The 21120-nt window shown below is 39.9% G+C and overlaps 15 non-coding genes across 15 annotated transcripts; all 15 read left to right on the forward strand.

The window, feature by feature from the left end:
- Positions 1 to 585: 585 nt before the first annotated feature.
- On the forward strand, positions 586 to 704 carry LOC142346367 (5S ribosomal RNA). The gene has a single exon (XR_012759429.1). It is a non-coding gene; the product is annotated as a 5S ribosomal RNA (ribosomal RNA).
- Positions 705 to 2027: 1323 nt separating this feature from the next.
- LOC142346368 (5S ribosomal RNA) lies at positions 2028 to 2146 on the forward strand. The gene has a single exon (XR_012759430.1). It is a non-coding gene; the product is annotated as a 5S ribosomal RNA (ribosomal RNA).
- A 1323-nt stretch (positions 2147 to 3469) lies between these two features.
- On the forward strand, positions 3470 to 3588 carry LOC142346369 (5S ribosomal RNA). The gene has a single exon (XR_012759431.1). It is a non-coding gene; the product is annotated as a 5S ribosomal RNA (ribosomal RNA).
- Positions 3589 to 4911: 1323 nt separating this feature from the next.
- Positions 4912 to 5030, forward strand: LOC142346370 (5S ribosomal RNA). The gene has a single exon (XR_012759432.1). It is a non-coding gene; the product is annotated as a 5S ribosomal RNA (ribosomal RNA).
- Positions 5031 to 6541: 1511 nt separating this feature from the next.
- Positions 6542 to 6660, forward strand: LOC142346371 (5S ribosomal RNA). Its single transcript, XR_012759433.1, has one exon. It is a non-coding gene; the product is annotated as a 5S ribosomal RNA (ribosomal RNA).
- Positions 6661 to 7983: 1323 nt separating this feature from the next.
- LOC142346372 (5S ribosomal RNA) lies at positions 7984 to 8102 on the forward strand. The gene has a single exon (XR_012759434.1). It is a non-coding gene; the product is annotated as a 5S ribosomal RNA (ribosomal RNA).
- A 1324-nt stretch (positions 8103 to 9426) lies between these two features.
- LOC142346373 (5S ribosomal RNA) lies at positions 9427 to 9545 on the forward strand. Its single transcript, XR_012759435.1, has one exon. It is a non-coding gene; the product is annotated as a 5S ribosomal RNA (ribosomal RNA).
- A 1324-nt stretch (positions 9546 to 10869) lies between these two features.
- LOC142346375 (5S ribosomal RNA) lies at positions 10870 to 10988 on the forward strand. Its single transcript, XR_012759437.1, has one exon. It is a non-coding gene; the product is annotated as a 5S ribosomal RNA (ribosomal RNA).
- Positions 10989 to 12311: 1323 nt separating this feature from the next.
- Positions 12312 to 12430, forward strand: LOC142346376 (5S ribosomal RNA). The gene has a single exon (XR_012759438.1). It is a non-coding gene; the product is annotated as a 5S ribosomal RNA (ribosomal RNA).
- A 1323-nt stretch (positions 12431 to 13753) lies between these two features.
- Positions 13754 to 13872, forward strand: LOC142346377 (5S ribosomal RNA). The gene has a single exon (XR_012759439.1). It is a non-coding gene; the product is annotated as a 5S ribosomal RNA (ribosomal RNA).
- A 1323-nt stretch (positions 13873 to 15195) lies between these two features.
- LOC142346378 (5S ribosomal RNA) lies at positions 15196 to 15314 on the forward strand. The gene has a single exon (XR_012759440.1). It is a non-coding gene; the product is annotated as a 5S ribosomal RNA (ribosomal RNA).
- Positions 15315 to 16261: 947 nt separating this feature from the next.
- Positions 16262 to 16380, forward strand: LOC142346379 (5S ribosomal RNA). The gene has a single exon (XR_012759441.1). It is a non-coding gene; the product is annotated as a 5S ribosomal RNA (ribosomal RNA).
- Positions 16381 to 17703: 1323 nt separating this feature from the next.
- On the forward strand, positions 17704 to 17822 carry LOC142346381 (5S ribosomal RNA). Its single transcript, XR_012759443.1, has one exon. It is a non-coding gene; the product is annotated as a 5S ribosomal RNA (ribosomal RNA).
- A 1323-nt stretch (positions 17823 to 19145) lies between these two features.
- Positions 19146 to 19264, forward strand: LOC142346382 (5S ribosomal RNA). The gene has a single exon (XR_012759444.1). It is a non-coding gene; the product is annotated as a 5S ribosomal RNA (ribosomal RNA).
- Positions 19265 to 20587: 1323 nt separating this feature from the next.
- Positions 20588 to 20706, forward strand: LOC142346383 (5S ribosomal RNA). The gene has a single exon (XR_012759445.1). It is a non-coding gene; the product is annotated as a 5S ribosomal RNA (ribosomal RNA).
- Positions 20707 to 21120: the final 414 nt, after the last annotated feature.

Consider the following 21120-nt stretch of genomic DNA (forward strand, 5'->3'; position numbering starts at 1 on the left):
AGGCCATTCTAATAGTTCCCCTGCTTGCGTTTACTGTATATTTGATATTTGGAACTGTCTCGGAAACATCAATACTAATTGTAAAATTTCCCTTAATAAACTAACTTTTAAGTTAGTGCAAATCGCTCACTTCCATTCTTTAGGCTGCACTCCGCTAACGCAGAGTGCATTCAAATAAAACTTATCAAATAGAGTTGATACTTACCTATATAATAAGTTTATCACAACAATTAGGCTAAAAGCAATTGAGATATGATTTTCCCAAGTACCGTCCTAAACCCACTGAAGTCATGCCTCCGGTTCAATGTCCGGTTGAACAGGTTCCTCGGACCCAATTCATCTCTCCCCTGTTTTGGGGCCGTTTCACTGTATTGTGGATGGTTGGAAGCAAAAAGTTTGTGCGTTGGTCATAATACACTGTATGGCTACGAATTGCATAAATTATAACACAAACGTGGCTAAAATTGCATGTATTAAGTGACTATTTTGCAAACCGCAAGGCGGCGAGTTAAAGTGATCCTGTATATGAATATAAGACTACAATACAATACTGTTGTATATAAATTCGCTCCCACTTACGCAAATGCCTACGACCATACCATGTTGAATGCACCGGTTCTCGTCCGATCACCGAAGTTAAGCAACATTGGGCCTGGTTAGTACTTGGATGGGTGACCGCTTGGGAACACCAGGTGTTGTAGGCTTTTTCTTTTGAGTATTCAAACCTCGTAGAAAACTTTTATTCGATATTTACACATTTTAGAGCCTCAAAAAGCCTCGGTGATCGAAAAAGTTAAGCCTCATCGAGCGCGGATACTTTTTTGGAAATTGGTAAAAACTTGTCCAAAATGGTTCGATGTGCCAGATTTTTTTGTTTTATCCCAAACTATGGCTCAAGTGGAGCATGCCCACGAAAAATGAGCCAATTCGGACTAAAATTGACGATTTGGTGACCAAAACAAAGTTCGGTGATCGAAAAAGTTAAGCCTCATCGAGCGCGGACACTTTTTTGGAAATCGGTAAAAACTTGTGCAAAATGGTTCGCTGTGCCAGATTTTTTTGTTTTATCCCAAACTATGGCTCAAGTGGAGCATGCCCACAAAAAATGAGCCAATTCGGACTAAAATTGACGATTTGGTGACCAAAACAAAGTTCGGTGATCGAAAAAGTTAAGCCTCATCGAGCGCGGATACTTTTTTGGAAATCGGTGAAAACTTGTGCAAAATGGTTTGCTGTGCCAGATTTTTTTGTTTTATCCCCAACTATGGCTCAAGTGGAGCATGCCCACAAAAAATGAGCCATTTCGGACTAAGATTGACGATTTGGTGGCCAAAACCAAGTTCGGTGATCGAAAAAGTTAAGCCTCATCGAGCGCGGATACTTTTTGTAAATGACAATTTCAGCAATAACCATTGCTCCAAACACACCCCATATACTTGTAAAGGCCATTCTAATAGTTCCCCTGCTTGCGTTTACTGTATATTTGATATTTGGAACTGTCTCGGAAACATCAATACTAATTGTAAAATTTCCCTTAATAAACTAACTTTTAAGTTAGTGCAAATCGCTCACTTCCATTCTTTAGGCTGCACTCCGCTAACGCAGAGTGCATTCAAATAAAACTTATCAAATAGAGTTGATACTTACCTATATAATAAGTTTATCACAACAATTAGGCTAAAAGCAATTGAGATATGATTTTCCCAAGTACCGTCCTAAACCCACTGAAGTCATGCCTCCGGTTCAATGTCCGGTTGAACAGGTTCCTCGGACCCAATTCATCTCTCCCCTGTTTTGGGGCCGTTTCACTGTATTGTGGATGGTTGGAAGCAAAAAGTTTGTGCGTTGGTCATAATACACTGTATGGCTACGAATTGCATAAATTATAACACAAACGTGGCTAAAATTGCATGTATTAAGTGACTATTTTGCAAACCGCAAGGCGGCGAGTTAAAGTGATCCTGTATATGAATATAAGACTACAATACAATACTGTTGTATATAAATTCGCTCCCACTTACGCAAATGCCTACGACCATACCATGTTGAATGCACCGGTTCTCGTCCGATCACCGAAGTTAAGCAACATTGGGCCTGGTTAGTACTTGGATGGGTGACCGCTTGGGAACACCAGGTGTTGTAGGCTTTTTCTTTTGAGTATTCAAACCTCGTAGAAAACTTTTATTCGATATTTACACATTTTAGAGCCTCAAAAAGCCTCGGTGATCGAAAAAGTTAAGCCTCATCGAGCGCGGATACTTTTTTGGAAATTGGTAAAAACTTGTCCAAAATGGTTCGATGTGCCAGATTTTTTTGTTTTATCCCAAACTATGGCTCAAGTGGAGCATGCCCACGAAAAATGAGCCAATTCGGACTAAAATTGACGATTTGGTGACCAAAACAAAGTTCGGTGATCGAAAAAGTTAAGCCTCATCGAGCGCGGACACTTTTTTGGAAATCGGTAAAAACTTGTGCAAAATGGTTCGCTGTGCCAGATTTTTTTGTTTTATCCCAAACTATGGCTCAAGTGGAGCATGCCCACAAAAAATGAGCCAATTCGGACTAAAATTGACGATTTGGTGACCAAAACAAAGTTCGGTGATCGAAAAAGTTAAGCCTCATCGAGCGCGGATACTTTTTTGGAAATCGGTAAAAACTTGTGCAAAATGGTTTGCTGTGCCAGATTTTTTTGTTTTATCCCCAACTATGGCTCAAGTGGAGCATGCCCACAAAAAATGAGCCATTTCGGACTAAGATTGACGATTTGGTGGCCAAAACCAAGTTCGGTGATCGAAAAAGTTAAGCCTCATCGAGCGCGGATACTTTTTGTAAATGACAATTTCAGCAATAACCATTGCTCCAAACACACCCCATATACTTGTAAAGGCCATTCTAATAGTTCCCCTGCTTGCGTTTACTGTATATTTGATATTTGGAACTGTCTCGGAAACATCAATACTAATTGTAAAATTTCCCTTAATAAACTAACTTTTAAGTTAGTGCAAATCGCTCACTTCCATTCTTTAGGCTGCACTCCGCTAACGCAGAGTGCATTCAAATAAAACTTATCAAATAGAGTTGATACTTACCTATATAATAAGTTTATCACAACAATTAGGCTAAAAGCAATTGAGATATGATTTTCCCAAGTACCGTCCTAAACCCACTGAAGTCATGCCTCCGGTTCAATGTCCGGTTGAACAGGTTCCTCGGACCCAATTCATCTCTCCCCTGTTTTGGGGCCGTTTCACTGTATTGTGGATGGTTGGAAGCAAAAAGTTTGTGCGTTGGTCATAATACACTGTATGGCTACGAATTGCATAAATTATAACACAAACGTGGCTAAAATTGCATGTATTAAGTGACTATTTTGCAAACCGCAAGGCGGCGAGTTAAAGTGATCCTGTATATGAATATAAGACTACAATACAATACTGTTGTATATAAATTCGCTCCCACTTACGCAAATGCCTACGACCATACCATGTTGAATGCACCGGTTCTCGTCCGATCACCGAAGTTAAGCAACATTGGGCCTGGTTAGTACTTGGATGGGTGACCGCTTGGGAACACCAGGTGTTGTAGGCTTTTTCTTTTGAGTATTCAAACCTCGTAGAAAACTTTTATTCGATATTTACACATTTTAGAGCCTCAAAAAGCCTCGGTGATCGAAAAAGTTAAGCCTCATCGAGCGCGGATACTTTTTTGGAAATTGGTAAAAACTTGTCCAAAATGGTTCGATGTGCCAGATTTTTTTGTTTTATCCCAAACTATGGCACAAGTGGAGCATGCCCACAAAAAATGAGCCAATTCGGACTAAAATTGACGATTTGGTGACCAAAACAAAGTTCGGTGATCGAAAAAGTTAAGCCTCATCGAGCGCGGACACTTTTTTGGAAATCGGTAAAAACTTGTGCAAAATGGTTCGCTGTGCCAGATTTTTTTGTTTTATCCCAAACTATGGCTCAAGTGGAGCATGCCCACAAAAAATGAGCCAATTCGGACTAAAATTGACGATTTGGTGACCAAAACCAAGTTCGGTGATCGAAAAAGTTAAGCCTCATCGAGCGCGGATACTTTTTTGGAAATCGGTAAAAACTTGTGCAAAATGGTTTGCTGTGCCAGATTTTTTTGTTTTATCCCCAACTATGGCTCAAGTGGAGCATGCCCACAAAAATTGAGCCATTTCGGACTAAGATTGACGATTTGGTGGCCAAAACCAAGTTCGGTGATCGAAAAAGTTAAGCCTCATCGAGCGCGGATACTTTTTGTAAATGACAATTTCAGCAATAACCATTGCTCCAAACACACCCCATATACTTGTAAAGGCCATTCTAATAGTTCCCCTGCTTGCGTTTACTGTATATTTGATATTTGGAACTGTCTCGGAAACATCAATACTAATTGTAAAATTTCCCTTAATAAACTAACTTTTAAGTTAGTGCAAATCGCTCACTTCCATTCTTTAGGCTGCACTCCGCTAACGCAGAGTGCATTCAAATAAAACTTATCAAATAGAGTTGATACTTACCTATTTAATAAGTTTATCACAACAATTAGGCTAAAAGCAATTGAGATATGATTTTCCCAAGTACCGTCCTAAACCCACTGAAGTCATGCCTCCGGTTCAATGTCCGGTTGAACAGGTTCCTCGGACCCAATTCATCTCTCCCCTGTTTTGGGGCCGTTTCACTGTATTGTGGATGGTTGGAAGCAAAAAGTTTGTGCGTTGGTCATAATACACTGTATGGCTACGAATTGCATAAATTATAACACAAACGTGGCTAAAATTGCATGTATTAAGTGACTATTTTGCAAACCGCAAGGCGGCGAGTTAAAGTGATCCTGTATATGAATATAAGACTACAATACAATACTGTTGTATATAAATTCGCTCCCACTTACGCAAATGCCTACGACCATACCATGTTGAATGCACCGGTTCTCGTCCGATCACCGAAGTTAAGCAACATTGGGCCTGGTTAGTACTTGGATGGGTGACCGCTTGGGAACACCAGGTGTTGTAGGCTTTTTCTTTTGAGTATTCAAACCTCGTAGAAAACTTTTATTCGATATTTACACATTTTAGAGCCTCAAAAGGCCTCGGTGATCGAAAAAGTTAAGCCTCATCGAGCGCGGATACTTTTTTGGAAATTGGTAAAAACTTGTCCAAAATGGTTCGATGTGCCAGATTTTTTTGTTTTATCCCAAACTATGGCTCAAGTGGAGCATGCCCACAAAAAATGAGCCAATTCGGACTAAAATTGACGATTTGGTGACCAAAACAAAGTTCGGTGATCGAAAAAGTTAAGCCTCATCGAGCGCGGACACTTTTTTGGAAATCGGTAAAAACTTGTGCAAAATGGTTCGCTGTGCCAGATTTTTTTGTTTTATCCCAAACTATGGCTCAAGTGGAGCATGCCCACAAAAAATGAGCCAATTCGGACTAAAATTGACGATTTGGTGACCAAAACAAAGTTCGGTGATCGAAAAAGTTAAGCCTCATCGAGCGCGGATACTTTTTTGGAAATCGGTAAAAACTTGTGCAAAATGGTTCGCTGTGCCAGATTTTTTTGTTTTATCCCAAACTATGGCTCAAGTGGAGCATGCCCACAAAAAATGAGCCAATTCGGACTAAAATTGACGATTTGGTGACCAAAACAAAGTTCGGTGATCGAAAAAGTTAAGCCTCATCGAGCGCGGATACTTTTTTGGAAATCGGTAAAAACTTGTGCAAAATGGTTTGCTGTGCCAGATTTTTTTGTTTTATCCCCAACTATGGCTCAAGTGGAGCATGCCCACAAAAAATGAGCCATTTCGGACTAAGATTGACGATTTGGTGGCCAAAACCAAGTTCGGTGATCGAAAAAGTTAAGCCTCATCGAGCGCGGATACTTTTTGTAAATGACAATTTCAGCAATAACCATTGCTCCAAACACACCCCATATACTTGTAAAGGCCATTCTAATAGTTCCCCTGCTTGCATTTACTGTATATTTGATATTTGGAACTGTCTCGGAAACATCAATACTAATTGTAAAATTTCCCTTAATAAACTAACTTTTAAGTTAGTGCAAATCGCTCACTTCCATTCTTTAGGCTGCACTCCGCTAACGCAGAGTGCATTCAAATAAAACTTATCAAATAGAGTTGATACTTACCTATTTAATAAGTTTATCACAACAATTAGGCTAAAAGCAATTGAGATATGATTTTCCCAAGTACCGTCCTAAACCCACTGAAGTCATGCCTCCGGTTCAATGTCCGGTTGAACAGGTTCCTCGGACCCAATTCATCTCTCCCCTGTTTTGGGGCCGTTTCACTGTATTGTGGATGGTTGGAAGCAAAAAGTTTGTGCGTTGGTCATAATACACTGTATGGCTACGAATTGCATAAATTATAACACAAACGTGGCTAAAATTGCATGTATTAAGTGACTATTTTGCAAACCGCAAGGCGGCGAGTTAAAGTGATCCTGTATATGAATATAAGACTACAATACAATACTGTTGTATATAAATTCGCTCCCACTTACGCAAATGCCTACGACCATACCATGTTGAATGCACCGGTTCTCGTCCGATCACCGAAGTTAAGCAACATTGGGCCTGGTTAGTACTTGGATGGGTGACCGCTTGGGAACACCAGGTGTTGTAGGCTTTTTCTTTTGAGTATTCAAACCTCGTAGAAAACTTTTATTCGATATTTACACATTTTAGAGCCTCAAAAAGCCTCGGTGATCGAAAAAGTTAAGCCTCATCGAGCGCGGATACTTTTTTGGAAATTGGTAAAAACTTGTCCAAAATGGTTCGATGTGCCAGATTTTTTTGTTTTATCCCAAATTATGGCTCAAGTGGAGCATGCCCACAAAAAATGAGCCAATTCGGACTAAAATTGACGATTTGGTGACCAAAATAAAGTTCGGTGATCGAAAAAGTTAAGCCTCATCGAGCGCGGACACTTTTTTGGAAATCGGTAAAAACTTGTGCAAAATGGTTCGCTGTGCCAGATTTTTTTGTTTTATCCCAAACTATGGCTCAAGTGGAGCATGCCCACAAAAAATGAGCCAATTCAGACTAAAATTGACGATTTGGTGACCAAAACAAAGTTCGGTGATCGAAAAAGTTAAGCCTCATCGAGCGCGGATACTTTTTTGGAAATCGGTAAAAACTTGTGCAAAATGGTTTGCTGTGCCAGATTTTTTTGTTTTATCCCCAACTATGGCTCAAGTGGAGCATGCCCACAAAAAATGAGCCATTTCGGACTAAGATTGACGATTTGGTGGCCAAAACCAAGTTCGGTGATCGAAAAAGTTAAGCCTCATCGAGCGCGGATACTTTTTGTAAATGACAATTTCAGCAATAACCATTGCTCCAAACACACCCCATATACTTGTAAAGGCCATTCTAATAGTTCCCCTGCTTGCGTTTACTGTATATTTGATATTTGGAACTGTCTCGGAAACATCAATACTAATTGTAAAATTTCCCTTAATAAACTAACTTTTAAGTTAGTGCAAATCGCTCAGTTCCATTCTTTAGGCTGCACTCCGCTAACGCAGAGTGCATTCAAATAAAACTTATCAAATAGAGTTGATACTTACCTATTTAATAAGTTTATCACAACAATTAGGCTAAAAGCAATTGAGATATGATTTTCCCAAGTACCGTCCTAAACCCACTGAAGTCATGCCTCCGGTTCAATGTCCGGTTGAACAGGTTCCTCGGACCCAATTCATCTCTCCCCTGTTTTGGGGCCGTTTCACTGTATTGTGGATGGTTGGAAGCAAAAAGTTTGTGCGTTGGTCATAATACACTGTATGGCTACGAATTGCATAAATTATAACACAAACGTGGCTAAAATTGCATGTATTAAGTGACTATTTTGCAAACCGCAAGGCGGCGAGTTAAAGTGATCCTGTATATGAATATAAGACTACAATACAATACTGTTGTATATAAATTCGCTCCCACTTACGCAAATGCCTACGACCATACCATGTTGAATGCACCGGTTCTCGTCCGATCACCGAAGTTAAGCAACATTGGGCCTGGTTAGTACTTGGATGGGTGACCGCTTGGGAACACCAGGTGTTGTAGGCTTTTTCTTTTGAGTATTCAAACCTCGTAGAAAACTTTTATTCGATATTTACACATTTTAGAGCCTCAAAAAGCCTCGGTGATCGAAAAAATTAAGCCTCATCGAGCGCGGATACTTTTTTTGGAAATTGGTAAAAACTTGTCCAAAATGGTTCGATGTGCCAGATTTTTTTGTTTTATCCCAAACTATGGCTCAAGTGGAGCATGCCCACAAAAAATGAGCCAATTCGGACTAAAATTGACGATTTGGTGACCAAAACAAAGTTCGGTGATCGAAAAAGTTAAGCCTCATCGAGCGCGGACACTTTTTTGGAAATCGGTAAAAACTTGTGCAAAATGGTTCGCTGTGCCAGATTTTTTTGTTTTATCCCAAACTATGGCTCAAGTGGAGCATGCCCACAAAAAATGAGCCAATTCAGACTAAAATTGACGATTTGGTGACCAAAACAAAGTTCGGTGATCGAAAAAGTTAAGCCTCATCGAGCGCGGATACTTTTTTGGAAATCGGTAAAAACTTGTGCAAAATGGTTTGCTGTGCCAGATTTTTTTGTTTTATCCCCAACTATGGCTCAAGTGGAGCATGCCCACAAAAAATGAGCCATTTCGGACTAAGATTGACGATTTGGTGGCCAAAACCAAGTTCGGTGATCGAAAAAGTTAAGCCTCATCGAGCGCGGATACTTTTTGTAAATGACAATTTCAGCAATAACCATTGCTCCAAACACACCCCATATACTTGTAAAGGCCATTCTAATAGTTCCCCTGCTTGCGTTTACTGTATATTTGATATTTGGAACTGTCTCGGAAACATCAATACTAATTGTAAAATTTCCCTTAATAAACTAACTTTTAAGTTAGTGCAAATCGCTCAGTTCCATTCTTTAGGCTGCACTCCGCTAACGCAGAGTGCATTCAAATAAAACTTATCAAATAGAGTTGATACTTACCTATTTAATAAGTTTATCACAACAATTAGGCTAAAAGCAATTGAGATATGATTTTCCCAAGTACCGTCCTAAACCCACTGAAGTCATGCCTCCGGTTCAATGTCCGGTTGAACAGGTTCCTCGGACCCAATTCATCTCTCCCCTGTTTTGGGGCCGTTTCACTGTATTGTGGATGGTTGGAAGCAAAAAGTTTGTGCGTTGGTCATAATACACTGTATGGCTACGAATTGCATAAATTATAACACAAACGTGGCTAAAATTGCATGTATTAAGTGACTATTTTGCAAACCGCAAGGCGGCGAGTTAAAGTGATCCTGTATATGAATATAAGACTACAATACAATACTGTTGTATATAAATTCGCTCCCACTTACGCAAATGCCTACGACCATACCATGTTGAATGCACCGGTTCTCGTCCGATCACCGAAGTTAAGCAACATTGGGCCTGGTTAGTACTTGGATGGGTGACCGCTTGGGAACACCAGGTGTTGTAGGCTTTTTCTTTTGAGTATTCAAACCTCGTAGAAAACTTTTATTCGATATTTACACATTTTAGAGCCTCAAAAAGCCTCGGTGATCGAAAAAATTAAGCCTCATCGAGCGCGGATACTTTTTTTGGAAATTGGTAAAAACTTGTCCAAAATGGTTCGATGTGCCAGATTTTTTTGTTTTATCCCAAACTATGGCTCAAGTGGAGCATGCCCACAAAAAATGAGCCAATTCGGACTAAAATTGACGATTTGGTGACCAAAACAAAGTTCGGTGATCGAAAAAGTTAAGCCTCATCGAGCGCGGACACTTTTTTGGAAATCGGTAAAAACTTGTGCAAAATGGTTCGCTGTGCCAGATTTTTTTGTTTTATCCCAAACTATGGCTCAAGTGGAGCATGCCCACAAAAAATGAGCCAATTCGGACTAAAATTGACGATTTGGTGACCAAAACAAAGTTCGGTGATCGAAAAAGTTAAGCCTCATCGAGCGCGGATACTTTTTTGGAAATCGGTAAAAACTTGTGCAAAATGGTTTGCTGTGCCAGATTTTTTTGTTTTATCCCCAACTATGGCTCAAGTGGAGCATGCCCACAAAAAATGAGCCATTTCGGACTAAGATTGACGATTTGGTGGCCAAAACCAAGTTCGGTGATCGAAAAAGTTAAGCCTCATCGAGCGCGGATACTTTTTGTAAATGACAATTTCAGCAATAACCATTGCTCCAAACACACCCCATATACTTGTAAAGGCCATTCTAATAGTTCCCCTGCTTGCGTTTACTGTATATTTGATATTTGGAACTGTCTCGGAAACATCAATACTAATTGTAAAATTTCCCTTAATAAACTAACTTTTAAGTTAGTGCAAATCGCTCACTTCCATTCTTTAGGCTGCACTCCGCTAACGCAGAGTGCATTCAAATAAAACTTATCAAATAGAGTTGATACTTACCTATTTAATAAGTTTATCACAACAATTAGGCTAAAAGCAATTGAGATATGATTTTCCCAAGTACCGTCCTAAACCCACTGAAGTCATGCCTCCGGTTCAATGTCCGGTTGAACAGGTTCCTCGGACCCAATTCATCTCTCCCCTGTTTTGGGGCCGTTTCACTGTATTGTGGATGGTTGGAAGCAAAAAGTTTGTGCGTTGGTCATAATACACTGTATGGCTACGAATTGCATAAATTATAACACAAACGTGGCTAAAATTGCATGTATTAAGTGACTATTTTGCAAACCGCAAGGCGGCGAGTTAAAGTGATCCTGTATATGAATATAAGACTACAATACAATACTGTTGTATATAAATTCGCTCCCACTTACGCAAATGCCTACGACCATACCATGTTGAATGCACCGGTTCTCGTCCGATCACCGAAGTTAAGCAACATTGGGCCTGGTTAGTACTTGGATGGGTGACCGCTTGGGAACACCAGGTGTTGTAGGCTTTTTCTTTTGAGTATTCAAACCTCGTAGAAAACTTTTATTCGATATTTACACATTTTAGAGCCTCAAAAAGCCTCGGTGATCGAAAAAGTTAAGCCTCATCGAGCGCGGATACTTTTTTGGAAATTGGTAAAAACTTGTCCAAAATGGTTCGATGTGCCAGATTTTTTTGTTTTATCCCAAACTATGGCTCAAGTGGAGCATGCCCACAAAAAATGAGCCAATTCGGACTAAAATTGACGATTTGGTGACCAAAACAAAGTTCGGTGATCGAAAAAGTTAAGCCTCATCGAGCGCGGACACTTTTTTGGAAATCGGTAAAAACTTGTGCAAAATGGTTCGCTGTGCCAGATTTTTTTGTCTTATCCCAAACTATGGCTCAAGTGGAGCATGCCCACAAAAAATGAGCCAATTCGGACTAAAATTGACGATTTGGTGACCAAAACAAAGTTCGGTGATCGAAAAAGTTAAGCCTCATCGAGCGCGGATACTTTTTTGGAAATCGGTAAAAACTTGTGCAAAATGGTTTGCTGTGCCAGATTTTTTTGTTTTATCCCCAACTATGGCTCAAGTGGAGCATGCCCACAAAAAATGAGCCATTTCGGACTAAGATTGACGATTTGGTGGCCAAAACCAAGTTCGGTGATCGAAAAAGTTAAGCCTCATCGAGCGCGGATACTTTTTGTAAATGACAATTTCAGCAATAACCATTGCTCCAAACACACCCCATATACTTGTAAAGGCCATTCTAATAGTTCCCCTGCTTGCGTTTACTGTATATTTGATATTTGGAACTGTCTCGGAAACATCAATACTAATTGTAAAATTTCCCTTAATAAACTAACTTTTAAGTTAGTGCAAATCGCTCACTTCCATTCTTTAGGCTGCACTCCGCTAACGCAGAGTGCATTCAAATAAAACTTATCAAATAGAGTTGATACTTACCTATTTAATAAGTTTATCACAACAATTAGGCTAAAAGCAATTGAGATATGATTTTCCCAAGTACCGTCCTAAACCCACTGAAGTCATGCCTCCGGTTCAATGTCCGGTTGAACAGGTTCCTCGGACCCAATTCATCTCTCCCCTGTTTTGGGGCCGTTTCACTGTATTGTGGATGGTTGGAAGCAAAAAGTTTGTGCGTTGGTCATAATACACTGTATGGCTACGAATTGCATAAATTATAACACAAACGTGGCTAAAATTGCATGTATTAAGTGACTATTTTGCAAACCGCAAGGCGGCGAGTTAAAGTGATCCTGTATATGAATATAAGACTACAATACAATACTGTTGTATATAAATTCGCTCCCACTTACGCAAATGCCTACGACCATACCATGTTGAATGCACCGGTTCTCGTCCGATCACCGAAGTTAAGCAACATTGGGCCTGGTTAGTACTTGGATGGGTGACCGCTTGGGAACACCAGGTGTTGTAGGCTTTTTCTTTTGAGTATTCAAACCTCGTAGAAAACTTTTATTCGATATTTACACATTTTAGAGCCCCAAAAAGCCTCGGTGATCGAAAAAGTTAAGCCTCATCGAGCGCGGATACTTTTTTGGAAATTGGTAAAAACTTGTCCAAAATGGTTCGATGTGCCAGATTTTTTTGTTTTATCCCAAACTATGGCTCAAGTGGAGCATGCCCACAAAAAATGAGCCAATTCGGACTAAAATTGACGATTTGGTGACCAAAACAAAGTTCGGTGATCGAAAAAGTTAAGCCTCATCGAGCGCGGACACTTTTTTGGAAATCGGTAAAAACTTGTGCAAAATGGTTCGCTGTGCCAGATTTTTTTGTCTTATCCCAAACTATGGCTCAAGTGGAGCATGCCCACAAAAAATGAGCCAATTCGGACTAAAATTGACGATTTGGTGACCAAAACAAAGTTCGGTGATCGAAAAAGTTAAGCCTCATCGAGCGCGGATACTTTTTTGGAAATCGGTAAAAACTTGTGCAAAATGGTTTGCTGTGCCAGATTTTTTTGTTTTATCCCCAACTATGGCTCAAGTGGAGCATGCCCACAAAAAATGAGCCATTTCGGACTAAGATTGACGATTTGGTGGCCAAAACCAAGTTCGGTGATCGAAAAAGTTAAGCCTCATCGAGCGCGGATACTTTTTGTAAATGACAATTTCAGCAATAACCATTGCTCCAAACACACCCCATATACTTGTAAAGGCCATTCTAATAGTTCCCCTGCTTGCGTTTACTGTATATTTGATATTTGGAACTGTCTCGGAAACATCAATACTAATTGTAAAATTTCTCTTAATAAACTAACTTTTAAGTTAGTGCAAATCGCTCACTTCCATTCTTTAGGCTGCACTCCGCTAACGCAGAGTGCATTCAAATAAAACTTATCAAATAGAGTTGATACTTACCTATTTAATAAGTTTATCACAACAATTAGGCTAAAAGCAATTGAGATATGATTTTCCCAAGTACCGTCCTAAACCCACTGAAGTCATGCCTCCGGTTCAATGTCCGGTTGAACAGGTTCCTCGGACCCAATTCATCTCTCCCCTGTTTTGGGGCCGTTTCACTGTATTGTGGATGGTTGGAAGCAAAAAGTTTGTGCGTTGGTCATAATACACTGTATGGCTACGAATTGCATAAATTATAACACAAACGTGGCTAAAATTGCATGTATTAAGTGACTATTTTGCAAACCGCAAGGCGGCGAGTTAAAGTGATCCTGTATATGAATATAAGACTACAATACAATACTGTTGTATATAAATTCGCTCCCACTTACGCAAATGCCTACGACCATACCATGTTGAATGCACCGGTTCTCGTCCGATCACCGAAGTTAAGCAACATTGGGCCTGGTTAGTACTTGGATGGGTGACCGCTTGGGAACACCAGGTGTTGTAGGCTTTTTCTTTTGAGTATTCAAACCTCGTAGAAAACTTTTATTCGATATTTACACATTTTAGAGCCTCAAAAAGCCTCGGTGATCGAAAAAGTTAAGCCTCATCGAGCGCGGATACTTTTTTGGAAATTGGTAAAAACTTGTCCAAAATGGTTCGATGTGCCAGATTTTTTTGTTTTATCCCAAACTATGGCTCAAGTGGAGCATGCCCACAAAAAATGAGCCAATTCGGACTAAAATTGACGATTTGGTGACCAAAACAAAGTTCGGTGATCGAAAAAGTTAAGCCTCATCGAGCGCGGACACTTTTTTGGAAATCGGTAAAAACTTGTGCAAAATGGTTCGCTGTGCCAGATTTTTTTGTTTTATCCCAAACTATGGCTCAAGTGGAGCATGCCCACAAAAAATGAGCCAATTCGGACTAAAATTGACGATTTGGTGACCAAAACAAAGTTCGGTGATCGAAAAAGTTAAGCCTCATCGAGCGCGGATACTTTTTTGGAAATCGGTAAAAACTTGTGCAAAATGGTTTGCTGTGCCAGATTTTTTTGTTTTATCCCCAACTATGGCTCAAGTGGAGCATGCCCACAAAAAATGAGCCATTTCGGACTAAGATTGACGATTTGGTGGCCAAAACCAAGTTCGGTGATCGAAAAAGTTAAGCCTCATCGAGCGCGGATACTTTTTGTAAATGACAATTTCAGCAATAACCATTGCTCCAAACACACCCCATATACTTGTAAAGGCCATTCTAATAGTTCCCCTGCTTGCGTTTACTGTATATTTGATATTTGGAACTGTCTCGGAAACATCAATACTAATTGTAAAATTTCCCTTAATAAACTAACTTTTAAGTTAGTGCAAATCGCTCACTTCCATTCTTTAGGCTGCACTCCGCTAACGCAGAGTGCATTCAAATAAAACTTATCAAATAGAGTTGATACTTACCTATTTAATAAGTTTATCACAACAATTAGGCTAAAAGCAATTGAGATATGATTTTCCCAAGTACCGTCCTAAACCCACTGAAGTCATGCCTCCGGTTCAATGTCCGGTTGAACAGGTTCCTCGGACCCAATTCATCTCTCCCCTGTTTTGGGGCCGTTTCACTGTATTGTGGATGGTTGGAAGCAAAAAGTTTGTGCGTTGGTCATAATACACTGTATGGCTACGAATTGCATAAATTATAACACAAACGTGGCTAAAATTGCATGTATTAAGTGACTATTTTGCAAACCGCAAGGCGGCGAGTTAAAGTGATCCTGTATATGAATATAAGACTACAATACAATACTGTTGTATATAAATTCGCTCCCACTTACGCAAATGCCTACGACCATACCATGTTGAATGCACCGGTTCTCGTCCGATCACCGAAGTTAAGCAACATTGGGCCTGGTTAGTACTTGGATGGGTGACCGCTTGGGAACACCAGGTGTTGTAGGCTTTTTCTTTTGAGTATTCAAACCTCGTAGAAAACTTTTATTCGATATTTACACATTTTAGAGCCTCAAAAAGCCTCGGTGATCGAAAAAGTTAAGCCTCATCGAGCGCGGATACTTTTTTGGAAATTGGTAAAAACTTGTCCAAAATGGTTCGATGTGCCAGATTTTTTTGTTTTATCCCAAACTATGGCTCAAGTGGAGCATGCCCACGAAAAATGAGCCAATTCGGACTAAAATTGACGATTTGGTGACCAAAACAAAGTTCGGTGATCGAAAAAGTTAAGCCTCATCGAGCGCGGATACTTTTTGTAAATGACAATTTCAGCAGTAACCATTGCTCCAAACACACCCCATATACTTGTAAAGGCCATTCTAATAGTTCCCCTGCTTGCGTTTACTGTATATTTGATATTTGGAACTGTCTCGGAAACATCAATACTAATTGTAAAATTTCCCTTAATAAACTAACTTTTAAGTTAGTGCAAATCGCTCACTTCCATTCTTTAGGCTGCACTCCGCTAACGCAGAGTGCATTCAAATAAAACTTATCAAATAGAGTTGATACTTACCTATTTAATAAGTTTATCACAACAATTAGGCTAAAAGCAATTGAGATATGATTTTCCCAAGTACCGTCCTAAACCCACTGAAGTCATGCCTCCGGTTCAATGTCCGGTTGAACAGGTTCCTCGGACCCAATTCATCTCTCCCCTGTTTTGGGGCCGTTTCACTGTATTGTGGATGGTTGGAAGCAAAAAGTTTGTGCGTTGGTCATAATACACTGTATGGCTACGAATTGCATAAATTATAACACAAACGTGGCTAAAATTGCATGTATTAAGTGACTATTTTGCAAACCGCAAGGCGGCGAGTTAAAGTGATCCTGTATATGAATATAAGACTACAATACAATACTGTTGTATATAAATTCGCTCCCACTTACGCAAATGCCTACGACCATACCATGTTGAATGCACCGGTTCTCGTCCGATCACCGAAGTTAAGCAACATTGGGCCTGGTTAGTACTTGGATGGGTGACCGCTTGGGAACACCAGGTGTTGTAGGCTTTTTCTTTTGAGTATTCAAACCTCGTAGAAAACTTTTATTCGATATTTACACATTTTAGAGCCTCAAAAAGCCTCGGTGATCGAAAAAGTTAAGCCTCATCGAGCGCGGATACTTTTTTGGAAATTGGTAAAAACTTGTCCAAAATGGTTCGATGTGCCAGATTTTTTTGTTTTATCCCAAACTATGGCTCAAGTGGAGCATGCCCACGAAAAATGAGCCAATTCGGACTAAAATTGACGATTTGGTGACCAAAACAAAGTTCGGTGATCGAAAAAGTTAAGCCTCATCGAGCGCGGACACTTTTTTGGAAATCGGTAAAAACTTGTGCAAAATGGTTCGCTGTGCCAGATTTTTTTGTTTTATCCCAAACTATGGCTCAAGTGGAGCATGCCCACAAAAAATGAGCCAATTCGGACTAAAATTGACGATTTGGTGACCAAAACAAAGTTCGGTGATCGAAAAAGTTAAGCCTCATCGAGCGCGGATACTTTTTTGGAAATCGGTAAAAACTTGTGCAAAATGGTTTGCTGTGCCAGATTTTTTTGTTTTATCCCCAACTATGGCTCAAGTGGAGCATGCCCACAAAAAAAGAGCCATTTCGGACTAAGATTGACGATTTGGTGGCCAAAACCAAGTTCGGTGATCGAAAAAGTTAAGCCTCATCGAGCGCGGATACTTTTTGTAAATGACAATTTCAGCAATAACCATTGCTCCAAACACACCCCATATACTTGTAAAGGCCATTCTAATAGTTCCCCTGCTTGCGTTTACTGTATATTTGATATTTGGAACTGTCTCGGAAACATCAATACTAATTGTAAAATTTCCCTTAATAAACTAACTTTTAAGTTAGTGCAAATCGCTCACTTCCATTCTTTAGGCTGCACTCCGCTAACGCAGAGTGCATTCAAATAAAACTTATCAAATAGAGTTGATACTTACCTATTTAATAAGTTTATCACAACAATTAGGCTAAAAGCAATTGAGATATGATTTTCCCAAGTACCGTCCTAAACCCACTGAAGTCATGCCTCCGGTTCAATGTCCGGTTGAACAGGTTCCTCGGACCCAATTCATCTCTCCCCTGTTTTGGGGCCGTTTCACTGTATTGTGGATGGTTGGAAGCAAAAAGTTTGTGCGTTGGTCATAATACACTGTATGGCTACGAATTGCATAAATTATAACACAAACGTGGCTAAAATTGCATGTATTAAGTGACTATTTTGCAAACCGCAAGGCGGCGAGTTAAAGTGATCCTGTATATGAATATAAGACTACAATACAATACTGTTGTATATAAATTCGCTCCCACTTACGCAAATGCCTACGACCATACCATGTTGAATGCACCGGTTCTCGTCCGATCACCGAAGTTAAGCAACATTGGGCCTGGTTAGTACTTGGATGGGTGACCGCTTGGGAACACCAGGTGTTGTAGGCTTTTTCTTTTGAGTATTCAAACCTCGTAGAAAACTTTTATTCGATATTTACACATTTTAGAGCCTCAAAAAGCCTCGGTGATCGAAAAAGTTAAGCCTCATCGAGCGCGGATACTTTTTTGGAAATTGGTAAAAACTTGTCCAAAATGGTTCGATGTGCCAGATTTTTTTGTTTTATCCCAAACTATGGCTCAAGTGGAGCATGCCCACGAAAAATGAGCCAATTCGGACTAAAATTGACGATTTGGTGACCAAAACAAAGTTCGGTGATCGAAAAAGTTAAGCCTCATCGAGCGCGGACACTTTTTTGGAAATCGGTAAAAACTTGTGCAAAATGGTTCGCTGTGCCAGATTTTTTTGTTTTATCCCAAACTATGGCTCAAGTGGAGCATGCCCACAAAAAATGAGCCAATTCGGACTAAAATTGACGATTTGGTGACCAAAACAAAGTTCGGTGATCGAAAAAGTTAAGCCTCATCGAGCGCGGATACTTTTTTGGAAATCGGTAAAAACTTGTGCAAAATGGTTTGCTGTGCCAGATTTTTTTGTTTTATCCCCAACTATGGCTCAAGTGGAGCATGCCCACAAAAAATGAGCCATTTCGGACTAAGATTGACGATTTGGTGGCCAAAACCAAGTTCGGTGATCGAAAAAGTTAAGCCTCATCGAGCGCGGATACTTTTTGTAAATGACAATTTCAGCAATAACCATTGCTCCAAACACACCCCATATACTTGTAAAGGCCATTCTAATAGTTCCCCTGCTTGCGTTTACTGTATATTTGATATTTGGAACTGTCTCGGAAACATCAATACTAATTGTAAAATTTCCCTTAATAAACTAACTTTTAAGTTAGTGCAAATCGCTCACTTCCATTCTTTAGGCTGCACTCCGCTAACGCAGAGTGCATTCAAATAAAACTTATCAAATAGAGTTGATACTTACCTATATAATAAGTTTATCACAACAATTAGGCTAAAAGCAATTGAGATATGATTTTCCCAAGTACCGTCCTAAACCCACTGAAGTCATGCCTCCGGTTCAATGTCCGGTTGAACAGGTTCCTCGGACCCAATTCATCTCTCCCCTGTTTTGGGGCCGTTTCACTGTATTGTGGATGGTTGGAAGCAAAAAGTTTGTGCGTTGGTCATAATACACTGTATGGCTACGAATTGCATAAATTATAACACAAACGTGGCTAAAATTGCATGTATTAAGTGACTATTTTGCAAACCGCAAGGCGGCGAGTTAAAGTGATCCTGTATATGAATATAAGACTACAATACAATACTGTTGTATATAAATTCGCTCCCACTTACGCAAATGCCTACGACCATACCATGTTGAATGCACCGGTTCTCGTCCGATCACCGAAGTTAAGCAACATTGGGCCTGGTTAGTACTTGGATGGGTGACCGCTTGGGAACACCAGGTGTTGTAGGCTTTTTCTTTTGAGTATTCAAACCTCGTAGAAAACTTTTATTCGATATTTACACATTTTAGAGCCTCAAAAAGCCTCGGTGATCGAAAAAGTTAAGCCTCATCGAGCGCGGATACTTTTTTGGAAATTGGTAAAAACTTGTCCAAAATGGTTCGATGTGCCAGATTTTTTTGTTTTATCCCAAACTATGGCTCAAGTGGAGCATGCCCACAAAAAATGAGCCAATTCGGACTAAAATTGACGATTTGGTGACCAAAACAAAGTTCGGTGATCGAAAAAGTTAAGCCTCATCGAGCGCGGACACTTTTTTGGAAATCGGTAAAAACTTGTGCAAAATGGTTCGCTGTGCCAGATTTTTTTGTTTTATCCCAAACTATGGCTCAAGTGGAGCATGCCCACAAAAAATGAGCCAATTCGGACTAAAATTGACGATTTGGTGACCAAAACAAAGTTCGGTGATCGAAAAAGTTAAGCCTCATCGAGCGCGGATACTTTTTTGGAAATCGGTAAAAACTTGTGCAAAATGGTTTGCTGTGCCAGATTTTTTTGTTTTATCCCCAACTATGGCTCAAGTGGAGCATGCCCACAAAAAATGAGCCATTTCGGACTAAGATTGACGATTTGGTGGCCAAAACCAAGTTCGGTGATCGAAAAAGTTAAGCCTCATCGAGCGCGGATACTTTTTGTAAATGACAATTTCAGCAATAACCATTGCTCCAAACACACCCCATATACTTGTAAAGGCCATTCTAATAGTTCCCCTGCTTGCGTTTACTGTATATTTGATATTTGGAACTGTCTCGGAAACATCAATACTAATTGTAAAATTTCCCTTAATAAACTAACTTTTAAGTTAGTGCAAATCGCTCACTTCCATTCTTTAGGCTGCACTCCGCTAACGCAGAGTGCATTCAAATAAAACTTATCAAATAGAGTTGATACTTACCTATATAATAAGTTTATCACAACAATTAGGCTAAAAGCAATTGAGATATGATTTTCCCAAGTACCGTCCTAAACCCACTGAAGTCATGCCTCCGGTTCAATGTCCGGTTGAACAGGTTCCTCGGACCCAATTCATCTCTCCCCTGTTTTGGGGCCGTTTCACTGTATTGTGGATGGTTGGAAGCAAAAAGTTTGTGCGTTGGTCATAATACACTGTATGGCTACGAATTGCATAAATTATAACACAAACGTGGCTAAAATTGCATGTATTAAGTGACTATTTTGCAAACCGCAAGGCGGCGAGTTAAAGTGATCCTGTATATGAATATAAGACTACAATACAATACTGTTGTATATAAATTCGCTCCCACTTACGCAAATGCCTACGACCATACCATGTTGAATGCACCGGTTCTCGTCCGATCACCGAAGTTAAGCAACATTGGGCCTGGTTAGTACTTGGATGGGTGACCGCTTGGGAACACCAGGTGTTGTAGGCTTTTTCTTTTGAGTATTCAAACCTCGTAGAAAACTTTTATTCGATATTTACACATTTTAGAGCCTCAAAAAGCCTCGGTGATCGAAAAAGTTAAGCCTCATCGAGCGCGGATACTTTTTTGGAAATTGGTAAAAACTTGTCCAAAATGGTTCGATGTGCCAGATTTTTTTGTTTTATCCCAAACTATGGCTCAAGTGGAGCATGCCCACAAAAAATGAGCCAATTCGGACTAAAATTGACGATTTGGTGACCAAAACAAAGTTCGGTGATCGAAAAAGTTAAGCCTCATCGAGCGCGGACACTTTTTTGGAAATCGGTAAAAACTTGTGCAAAATGGTTCGCTGTGCCAGATTTTTTTGTTTTATCCCAAACTATGGCTCAAGTGGAGCATGCCCACAAAAAATGAGCCAATTCG

This window comes from Convolutriloba macropyga, chromosome 9 (genome assembly GCF_964194025.1).
Source record: "Convolutriloba macropyga chromosome 9, txConMacr16.3, whole genome shotgun sequence".
Classification (NCBI taxonomy): domain Eukaryota; kingdom Metazoa; phylum Xenacoelomorpha; order Acoela; family Convolutidae; genus Convolutriloba; species Convolutriloba macropyga.